The 10,585-nt window shown below is 39.4% G+C and overlaps 1 protein-coding gene across 4 annotated transcripts in view; it reads right to left on the reverse strand.

The window, feature by feature from the left end:
• LOC122562058 (myosin-10) overlaps positions 1 to 7,757 on the reverse strand; it is a 161,022-nt gene extending 153,265 nt beyond the window's left edge. For 3 of the 4 annotated variants that reach the window (XM_043714526.2, XM_043714525.2, XM_043714524.2), the window contains exon 1: positions 7,592 to 7,757. The gene's annotated coding sequence lies outside the window, so the exon portion shown is untranslated. Of the gene's footprint in view, positions 1 to 6,595; positions 6,747 to 7,591 lie in introns of those variants that run through there. The other variant, XM_088000501.1, reaches the window with a different exon arrangement.
• Positions 7,758 to 10,585: the final 2,828 nt, after the last annotated feature.

A 10,585-nucleotide genomic window follows, 5' to 3' on the forward strand; every position in this document is an offset into this window, starting at 1 on the left:
GCTTTCAAGTTTTCTTGTCTGTACTTATAGATAAAATATGCCAAGCTATAAATCAACTTTCCACCTTAGAGATGCTAGAAGGGTTTAATTACAACAATTTGATAGAGGTTCCATCAGCAATATGGACATAGATATCAAAAACAAGGACTAATGACTAAAATATAAACAAATTACACATGCAAACACTGATACTTAGACAATCACCCTTTTAAGTTTGGTTCAGACAGAAGATTTTCAATCAATTTGCACCATTTATAACTTGGCACCACTCACCATTCAAAGCACCTTATGAAAGCCCACAAATCCCCAAGTGGCCATAATGATTTAATACAATAGGATGCCACGTTTCAGCTTTTTGAAAACGTCTGAGGAATTTCAGTGTTTACTTTGGACATCTCAAGAGCAGCAAGAAGTCATTAATTAAAAAGCAAATATTCAGGAAACCAGAGGTGGGAGAAACATATCAGTTGACAAAACTATTTGGAGTTGGTATTGTCTGAGAGTCTGACTGCCTGACAATTTGTTTTGAGCAAAATGTTTCCTATAGAATGCAAACTAAATATTAAGGAATATTCCAGACTTTAAATGGGTCTGAAACAGTACAGCACAGACTGAATTTTTGACTAAGCAAAATATTCCTTATTCCCGATTCTAAATCTCTCCCATTACATTGACAGCTTTACTATTAAACTAGGGCAAGTTCTTTAGTTATGAAGTTTCTTTTTCTATTTGATTTTAGGTCTGCAGCATTTGCATAAAAGAATCAAAAGTTCAACAAAGGACATATTTTACAACTAGCGTATTTCGAAGAAGTGATGACAAGAACCATGTGCCAATGGCATTTAAAGATTCTTGGTCTTTTCAATCTCAATAAATCCAAAATCTAAATAAAGTCTTTAAAATGTCATATAGCATCTACAGCTGTCTTTACTGCAGGGGATCGAAGACTTCCTTTGGTACCTAATAGTCTAACAACCCATTTTAAATACAGACAAGTGCAGAGCAACATAGAACAAGTGAACAGGAATAGGCCATTCAGTCCATTGAAGCAGCCTCATTCAATATAATGACGGCTAACCAAAAATTGCAGTGGCTTTTAACTCACCATATCCCGTAACAGTATCCTACTGGCAATCAAATCTAATCTCTACAATAAAAATCACTCAAACAGCTTCCGCAACCATCTGGTAGAGAAACTCTCGGGTACTCTGTATTGTGAAAAGGAAACTCATATCAAACTTAAGTAACACTGCCCCATATTTTTTTAAAAAAATTGTATCCCCAGTTCCAGACTCTCCAATGAAGGAATACACCTTACCTGCATCTCTTGCCTCATTTAAATATGCTGCTTCAGAGAGTTCACGTCATCTCAAACTTAGAGAATACATACCCAGTTTGCCTAATCTCCTTTAGGATACTCGTATCGTCCTAGGAAGTCCTGTGAACCTTCACTGCACACCCTTCAAGGCAATGATATCTTTCTTGAAGTAAAGAGACCAAAATGGCACACAGTAGTCCAGGTGCTGTCCAACCAAACTCAAAACTAAAGACAGACATCCCTACTCCTGTACTCAATTCCTCTTACAATAAAATATTCCATTAACCTTCCTACCAGCTTGCTGCCCCTGCAGGTTAACTTTGTGGTGACTTATTAACAAAGAAAACTGGGGTTCCCTTTCTACTTCTACACAGTCTTCACATTTCACCAAGTACTCTGCACATCTGTTTCTCCTACAAAAGTGGATAATCATTTCTCTCTTCTCTTCCGTACCCCCCCCATAATGATACTCCATCTGCTCCTTTTGCCCATTTACTACTTCCTGAAGCCCCTTTGTATCTTTCTCACAAGGCATTCCTACTTAGGTAGTTCATATCATCTGCAAGTTTGGAATAAGTGATAAAACAACATATCAAAATGGATATAGTGAACAACTGGGGACCCAGGTACTGCTCTTGTGGTTTATTACTAATCACAACTTGCCAACATAAGGCATTTATTCCTTCTATTTTCAGTTAAAATACTATTATCTCCTAACCCATGTGCTTTACTTTTTTCCTAATCCTACTGGGACTTTCAAATTTAACAAACTTGATGCAGAAAGGATTTACAAGGATATTGCCAGGAGTGGAGGGTTTGTGAGGGAAAGGCTGAATAGGCTGCGTATTCCCCAACCCCCTCACCCACCCAGAGCAGCAGAGGCCGACAGGTGACCTTAGAGGTTTATAAAATCATGACGGACAGGGATGGGGTCAATAGCCAAGGTCTTTATTCTAGAGTGGGGCAAAGAAAACTAGAGAGCATTGGTTTAAAAAAAAGAGGAAAGTGTTTTTTTCCCCCTTAAGGACCAGAGGGACAACTCTTTGCACAGAAAATGGTGCATGTAAGTAACAAGCTGCTGGAGGAAGTGGAGGTGATGGATACAGTTACAACAATTAAAAAGCATCTGGATGGGTGCATGAACAGGAAGGTTGGGAGGGATATGGACCAAATGCTGGCAAATGGGACTAGGTCAGATTAAAAATGTCTGATTGGTGCAGATGACTTGAACAGAAGGAAGGGTGTTTTCATGCCAGATGACTGACTCTATAAAAGCCTTCTGAAAAATCTAAATATTAGGACAGACTCTTGCATTTTTAGAATGTTAATTGTGGTACAAAAATAATTTGAACTTTATGATTTCAACTATTTGCAGACAATTAAAAAAGCTCATTCCTTCAAAAGAAAGTCCAAATTGTTGTTTCACATTACTGTGGCCAGAACCGGTGGAACAGCCACTGATATGAACTCTACATTGCCCATGGTCGAGCCTGATGAAGTTTCTGCCAAACTTCCAGGAATTTTAATTAAATCTTTTTGGCAATATAACTGAAGCTCCTGCTAGTTTTCCTTAATATTAGCTTACAATATTGGAACATTGTGTAATAAATCATTTAACACTTCGGTCTCTTCCAAAGCCATCTCAGCAAGCTAAGCTGTACACATGAAATGGGGTTTCAGGAACTAATTATTGCACTGCTCTGTTTCGGACAGCTTTGAACTTAAAGTCAGACTCATATAGCCTGGAAACAGACGCTTTGGTCCAACCAGCCTATGCCAACCATAATCCCAAACTAAACTAGCCCCACCTGCCTGCTCCTGGCCCATATCCCTCCAAACATTTCCTATTCATGCATCCATCCAAATGGATGGAACACTAATTGTAACTGCATCCATCACTTCAAGTAGTTCATTCCACATGAAAACCACCCTCAAATTTGCCTCATGTCTTTAAGACTTCTCTCCACCATCAAAATGTGTCCCCTAGACTTTAAATTCCCCACACTGGTAGAAGGGCAACCACCATCAAGTCTATCCATACCTCATTATTTTATAGACTTCTTTCAGGTCACCTCACTACCTCCTATGCTCGAATGAGAAATATCTCAGCCTTATTTTATAGTTCAAGCCTTCCATACCTAGCAACGGCCTGCTAAATCTATTCTGAACCCTCTCCAGCTAATAAAATCCTTCCTGTAGCTGACGAGCAGAACTAGATATGGTACTCCAGAAGCAGCCTCACCAATGCCCCGTGCAACCTCAACATAAAGTCCCAACTCCGGCACAGTGGTTAGCACTGCTGCCTTACAGCACCAGAGACCCGGGTTCAATTCCCACCTCAGGCGACTGGAGGAGTTTGCACATTCCCCGTGTCTGCGTGGGTTCCTCCCACAATCCAAAATTGTGCAGGTTAAGTGAATTGGCCTGGCTAAATTGCCCATAGTGTTAGGTGAAGGGGTAAATACAGGGGAATGGGTCTGGGTGGGTTGCACTTCAGCGGGTCGGTGTGGATTTGTTGGACCGAAGGGCCTGTTTCCACACTAAGTAATCTACTATCCTACATCTCAAAAGGACTAAATCAATGAAGGTAAGTTAGTAACTCTGTCAAAAAGTATAACAGACCAATAGCGATTACCAAGTAATTTATAGCTAAAGACTGAGTAACAGTGCTGTATTTTAGAGAGAACTGAAAGATGGCTGAACTTATACTTGAGATTACTTTAGCTAGTACATGAGAAACACTTATCAAAATCTAGATATGCAGAGTCTTGCTACAAATTGGCATGGGATATTTCTTGAATTGTGAATGAAGCAGAGCACTGCAATAGCCAAAGAACAGTCATATTGCTGACTTTGTGACAGAGTACAAGTCATAGGTAAGGACACATTTGAGAACGGTTGCATCAAGCCTCATGGTGCTGCAAAATGTGGCCTTTGCAAAACTCTTTTCTTTGTGACAAACATCACATCTCTTCAAACTATTTCTTCCCACCAACAACTCCAGCTCCACTACAATGGAGTTAGCACTGGTGCCAAGGACTTTCAAATGTAAAACAGTATGTGCTTTGATGTCATGGCCAATTGCGGGAATAGGAGAGCAAAAAGAAATTAAGGGGATATTCACCTGCTCTAATACTCCAACTCAACTTCCATTATGACTAGTCCCAGTCAGTCATTCTTTCCCTTCAAACTGTGTCTACACATAAGTGCCTACTGGTCAATATATTAAAAAAAGTGATAATGTAATACCCTATTCACTAATGTTTTATAGCAGCACTTCAGAATCTCCCTAGTCTCAAATTATATGAAACATTTGTTAAAAAAAACAAAAAACCAATCAAGATCTTTAGTTTGAACACAAATCAGTACAAGTTGTTTCCATCCTTGTTGTGGAGATTAAAATGAATACAGATAGAAGCTTCCACTCATTCTTTACAATATTGTATGATTTTGTCTTTATCATATAGTCCATTTCCCTCCAGTTGCCTTTGCATTTCCAGCCTTGTTATTGATCCACTACCACAGACCTTTGTACTTATTGCAATTTAACCAATTATTTTTGACCCAAAATTCCAGCATTTCAAATCATTTTTATTTTGTTAGATTTTGGAAGGAGTGTACATTTTTGAAATGTACATGAATAGAGCCAGATTTTGTCACAGAATTCAGCTTCAACCTTAAGGTTGATACTGAAATTTGGTTGTGTGGCTGCAGGAATATGGAATCTTCCATTAAATCTGCCTGAAGACCAGCCAATGTGACCTGCTTGTTATGGAGACAAACCTAAAACCAAAACCAACACTGAAAGCAAGGCACACATTTAAATACCTGGAAACAAGGAGACAGCTGGTAATGCTAAACCCAAGACACTTAACCAGAGAGATTTGGGAAAGATAACCATACAGGTTCTACTATGACAAGAAGGAGACAAGATTGTTTTTTGGGTTAACCATTAATCAGGTTACAGAATAGATTTAGTTCAAATAGTAAAGAATGCAGAGAATTAAAGACAATCAATCATTAGAGAGCACCTTGCTACAAGAACAAAAACCAAAACAACTGCAGGTCCTGTAAATCAGAAATAAAAACAATTGCTGAAAAGGCTCAGCAGGTCTGGCAGCATCTGAGAAGAATAATCAGTTCAGTTCTGGTGAACCTTCCTCAGGACGGAGAAAATTACTACGAGACATTCATTCACATATGCTTGATTCAGTAAGAGGACTTTGTTTAAAATGACAAAAAAGGTACTTGCTGCCTCACCAGGGGAACATAGTACTGTTAAAGCTGAAGTCTGGAGTTTCAAACAGGCACTTTCTGCTGAGGAGGAGAAAGTGAGGACTGCAGATCAGAGCTGAAAATGTGTTGCTGGAAAAGCGCAGGTCAGGCAGCATCCAGGGAACAGGAGAATCGACGTTTCGGGCATAAGCCCAGATTCCTGAAGAAGGGCTCATGCCCGAAACGTCGATTCTCCTGTTCCCTGGATGCTGCCTGACCTGCTGCGCTTTTCCAGCAACACATTTTCACCACTTTCTGCTGAGAGCTCACTAATGTTAAAACAGTTCATAGGGTTTGTAATTATTTTATCAGGTTAATGTGAAAGTATTTTTCCTGTTGTTATTAGTACTGTAGGTGCCCAAGTAGCATTTACTGAATATTGATTATGTTTTAACAAATCTGGAAATTAGAAGAACTGGATTCTTTATGTTAGAGATTACAGGGAAGCTTATACACTGTTTAGCAGTTTTAGTCACCATACCTCCCATAGATAGCTTGTAGATTTGTACCCAAAAGTAAACATAAAAAAACAATGTGAGTGACCGATCGACCGACCTGTGGGCACACAAACCAGGTGGCATACAGAGTAAAAGCAGTTGGGGTGGTGAGGGGGTTAGAATTAAGTATTCCAAATCTGTCCACACCTGAAATTAAAACCTGTAATTGTAAATAGCTTTGAACACAAATAATGAATTCCAACTTTATGATGCCTTTAATGACTGTACATTAAATAAAATAGAAGAGTCTAGCAAGTGTACATAATTGGTTAAATATTTAAACTCAAAACACTTAATTTCCTACCAACTGAACCATGTGTGCATTTTTAAACTGACTCAGACCTTCAGGGTGGTATGAAGCATGTATAGTCATTAAACATACAAAAATAGCTCTTGAACAATATGCAAAATTGTAAACCATTAGAGCACAATCTTTATAAATAGAATGATAACATCCATTAACAATGGTCTTCATGAAACAGAGGTACTCAACTAGACTACATACCAAAATTCAAATTTCTGCAGCAATAGCTCAATTCTCATAACTGAAGGTAGAAGGCTGAGCAGTGAGAGAAGTGATGTTAACTTTAACATCTTCATTTGAGATACCAACTTTACCAAAAATTAGCAAGACATGATGAGAGAAGAAACCCTAATCAGTGTCTTCAAGAGTGATCTTGAAAAGTTAGATCTCTTCAGTCATGTTAAGTCACTTGTTTGTCAGGTTGATACCTCATGACCCAAAATAAATATGCAATAATCAAGGTGCTTGACTAAGACACAAACATGTGAAAGCAGTAATGACCTTATCTGGTGTGATACCTGTATATGGTAGGGAAGTGGAGTAGCAGAATAGGTCACAAACTATTAAGTCATAAGCATATACTAGTCAATGACTGGTGTAAAACATGGTCCAGTCATTGCATTCACACTCAGTTTGGTAGAGTTTAAAATGGGAAGAATGACCATCAGGCTCAAAACTGACATTTTTTTGGTCAAAGCATATAGTTACATATTTTGAAGAAGCTGGATAATTTCACATAAACAGGATACTCCACGGATATAGACCAAATCCCAACCCTTCCCCAAAACGTAGCTTACTTCTGACTTGCTGCAATCACCACATTCACTTCACCCATAACAAGACGCATTTATTCCCCCACCCCCTTCCCCAGGAGCCTCATTCCCAAATTGGAAAATTGGAAGGGAGTGAGAGAAACGCAAGTTTAAGAATCTAGCAATCTAATTGCACAAAAGACAATCCTTCAAAAAAAAAGGAAATTTTCAAAAGCTATCAAAATTCTCCCCTACCCACAAATAAAACTCAGCTTTATTAGAAACAACTCCGTTAGTTGAGAATAATTCAATGACCTCACCCAGGCGAGTTGAGCCAAGCCAGAAATTCCTCAGATAACGGGAACAATGTTACACGTTTCAGTTGAAGAGACATTCAAACAGGACAGCCCTGGATACAATGTGACCAGCAGCTCAAATCTCTTACCTCTCGCTGAGAAAATAAAAGCACCTCTGCAACCGGGAGAAACTTCTTTGGGAACAAATTCGACGAAATCCAGACAATGTCCCTTTCCTCCCCGCTATGGCAATTTTTATTCCCCCCCCCAGTTCTACTTTGTAACGCACTAGCTCCCTAATAAAAAGGGAGGACGGACAACGCCACCTCAACCTCTCCTGTTGAATGCGAGCCCCACCCCTTAGCACTGCTGATTGGCGCCTCATTCATAGGAGCCTCAATTGCTCCCCTCCCCAATCGGTCGATCCGCCCGTCAATCACGGGGTGGACCCAGGGCTGCTTCCGCTCGGTGTCAGCCGCCCAATCACAATGCCTCATGGAGCTGTCAATCATCTAATCTCCTGGGAGATTTAAGACGCTATAAAAATTCAGATTGGTTCTTTCTCACATTAACCGCAGCGTTTCCCGGAAACTTCCGCTGCTGAGCCAGAGAGTGGTGATTTGGGGGATGGTTGGTGTGGGATATTGGGAAAAGGGGCCATGCAGGTTATGAGAATAAATTGGGGGTGCTTCCTCCCTTTTCTCCTTCACTGATGAGGAATGATCGTTGGAGAGGCACGTATTTCCTAGCGCAGAGAGTGTAAGCCCTGCTGCAGCCTCTGATGTTGGAAGGTGGGAGAGAAAGGATTTGGTGAACCGTGTCCAGAAAGGGGATGACATCATGCTGCAAACAACCCTGGCTTTGCAGCGCCGTCCAGTGCCAGAAGCAGCAGAACAAACAACCTCTGCCTTGCTATTGTGTCCTTCAAACAATTGCTTTACATGCAACCAGCAAAATGTCAGAGGAAAACATAATTCCTAATAGGGGAGGGGACTGTTAACCTGCATTACTACGAATTTGATACTTGCCGCAATGGTTGCACTTGTAGGAATTCACATTAATGGATATAATTTAAAGCCAGCAATTGTATCCGACATTTTTATTGGCAATTTAATTGAGCTTTTATATTGCGAAAGACATTTGGACCCTAAATCTAAATATTGCAACGGTCTGAGTTAACATTTTAAACTACTCAGCCTACATGGTTCTCCGAAGCTCACCAACACTATCTCAAGGGCAACTGGGGACAGACAATAAATACTGGTCTAAGCCGGCGACGCCCACGTATCAAGATTTTAATTTTTTAAAATGTAATATGATCGACAGCATCTAAAGAACTGAAACCACCCCCCCCCCCCCTTGATATTTTTAAACAGAAAAATGTGAAAACCTTTTTTGTGTGGGTGGCGTGCTTCTTTTGAATTGTTTTCAGTCAGAAGTGGAACGTCCGACTCATGCATCAGTAAAGTCTTGCTATTTTAATTGGCGCTTATCACTAACATCCAACATCTGGTTCTATTGACTTGGACCGGGAGACTGTGAAAGGCTATTCATTGGCCATATAAGGCAAAATGAGGTGTGTGGAGACATGGTTCAAATCGCACGCACGCCATTACATCACTCTCTGGTGGGTTCCGCAGTCCACTTTCACATTTCCACAGAGGGCCAGAATATTGCGTTGGATTGTAACATTTAAAATCAGTACTTCTTTAAAAAAAAACACTGAATCATGTGTGCGGCAGTTTTCAATCCGCAGAATCATCGAATTCTTATACGACAAAAGGGTGATTATTCCGTCTGTCCTGTCAACACCGACTCTGAATGAGCAATGCCCATACTAACGCTAGACCTTCCATTCACCCCTTATAATCCTGCACCTTTATTCCTTTACAAGTAAAAACTACTTTTCTCATCGTAATCACGTAATTCTGTCAGGATCATGTACAAAAAAACATATAGAAGCATTGCTTATACCAATTCCTCTTTGAATTTCATATCACGTCTCCAGGGCTTCCTTAGATCTTTATTAGTAAATCCTACAACAATTCAAGGTTAGCAATTTACTTGCTATTCCCACAGCGCAGCCAATTTCAACAGCGGAAATAACTTTACTGACAGCATAGTTGTCAGAATTCACGCTTTGGAATGTATCGCTTTTGCAATGAAAGATAAAATGTCCAAAGTATTGAACATCATAGTGGCTTAAATACTATTAAAATTAATATCACCAATTATTCTGTTAGAGTGACGACAAAGCAGATTTGGAAACCTCTTACTATTTTTGTCTAACTCCATATGCACTAGTGAATCTTCAGATTATATGATATTTAAAATGATACTTTAATTACCTTGTGTTTATATTTCAATGTTATGGCCCATCAAATAAATCTCATGTGACATTTTGAAGTGAATACAGTAAGCTATTCATAGCAATCACATCTAATAAATAGTTTATGGCACAGTCACTTCGGAAAAAAGATTATGACATACCAACTGCTATGTAAAAATATAAAAAGTCACTGTAAATAATGACTTGCAACACATATCATACACAAATGACAGAATCATTTATGTGAGAAAGTATTTTTGTGTATTAATAGATGGAAAATCTAGTTCAGCAGTAGTGGTCATAATTCTCTTTCATGTGAGTGTTTACACTGTGCTGATCAATATGGAAGCATTACACTAGAACCTTGTACTGCTCTCTCTCTCACACACAAACAATAATCAGCATGTTGTTCAATGTGAAGTTATCACAACTTCACCTAGTCCTGTCCTCCCTCAACATCAACACACACACTCGCATACAAATATATGTGATGATGTGGAGGTGCCGGTGTTGGACTGGGGTGGACAAAGTTAAAAATCACCAAATTATAGTCCAACAGGTTTATTTGGAAGTGCTAGCTTTCATAGCACTGCTCTTTCATCAGGTAACTATTGGAGCAGGATCATAAGACACAGCTCGTTTGCTATAAATTCTATGTCTTATGATCCTGCCTAACTAGTTGCCTGATGAAGGAGCAGCACTCTGAAAGCTAGTACTTCTAAATAAACCTGTTGGACTATAATCTGGTGTTGTGTGATTTTTTAACTTTATACAAATATGTAGGCACCCTTTTTCCACTGAATGAACAACAGTG

Source organism: Chiloscyllium plagiosum, unplaced genomic scaffold (genome assembly GCF_037043375.1).
Source record: "Chiloscyllium plagiosum isolate Xiang-an unplaced genomic scaffold, Cpla_swu_hap1 HiC_scaffold_25, whole genome shotgun sequence".
NCBI classification, from domain to species: Eukaryota; Metazoa; Chordata; class Chondrichthyes; order Orectolobiformes; family Hemiscylliidae; genus Chiloscyllium; species Chiloscyllium plagiosum.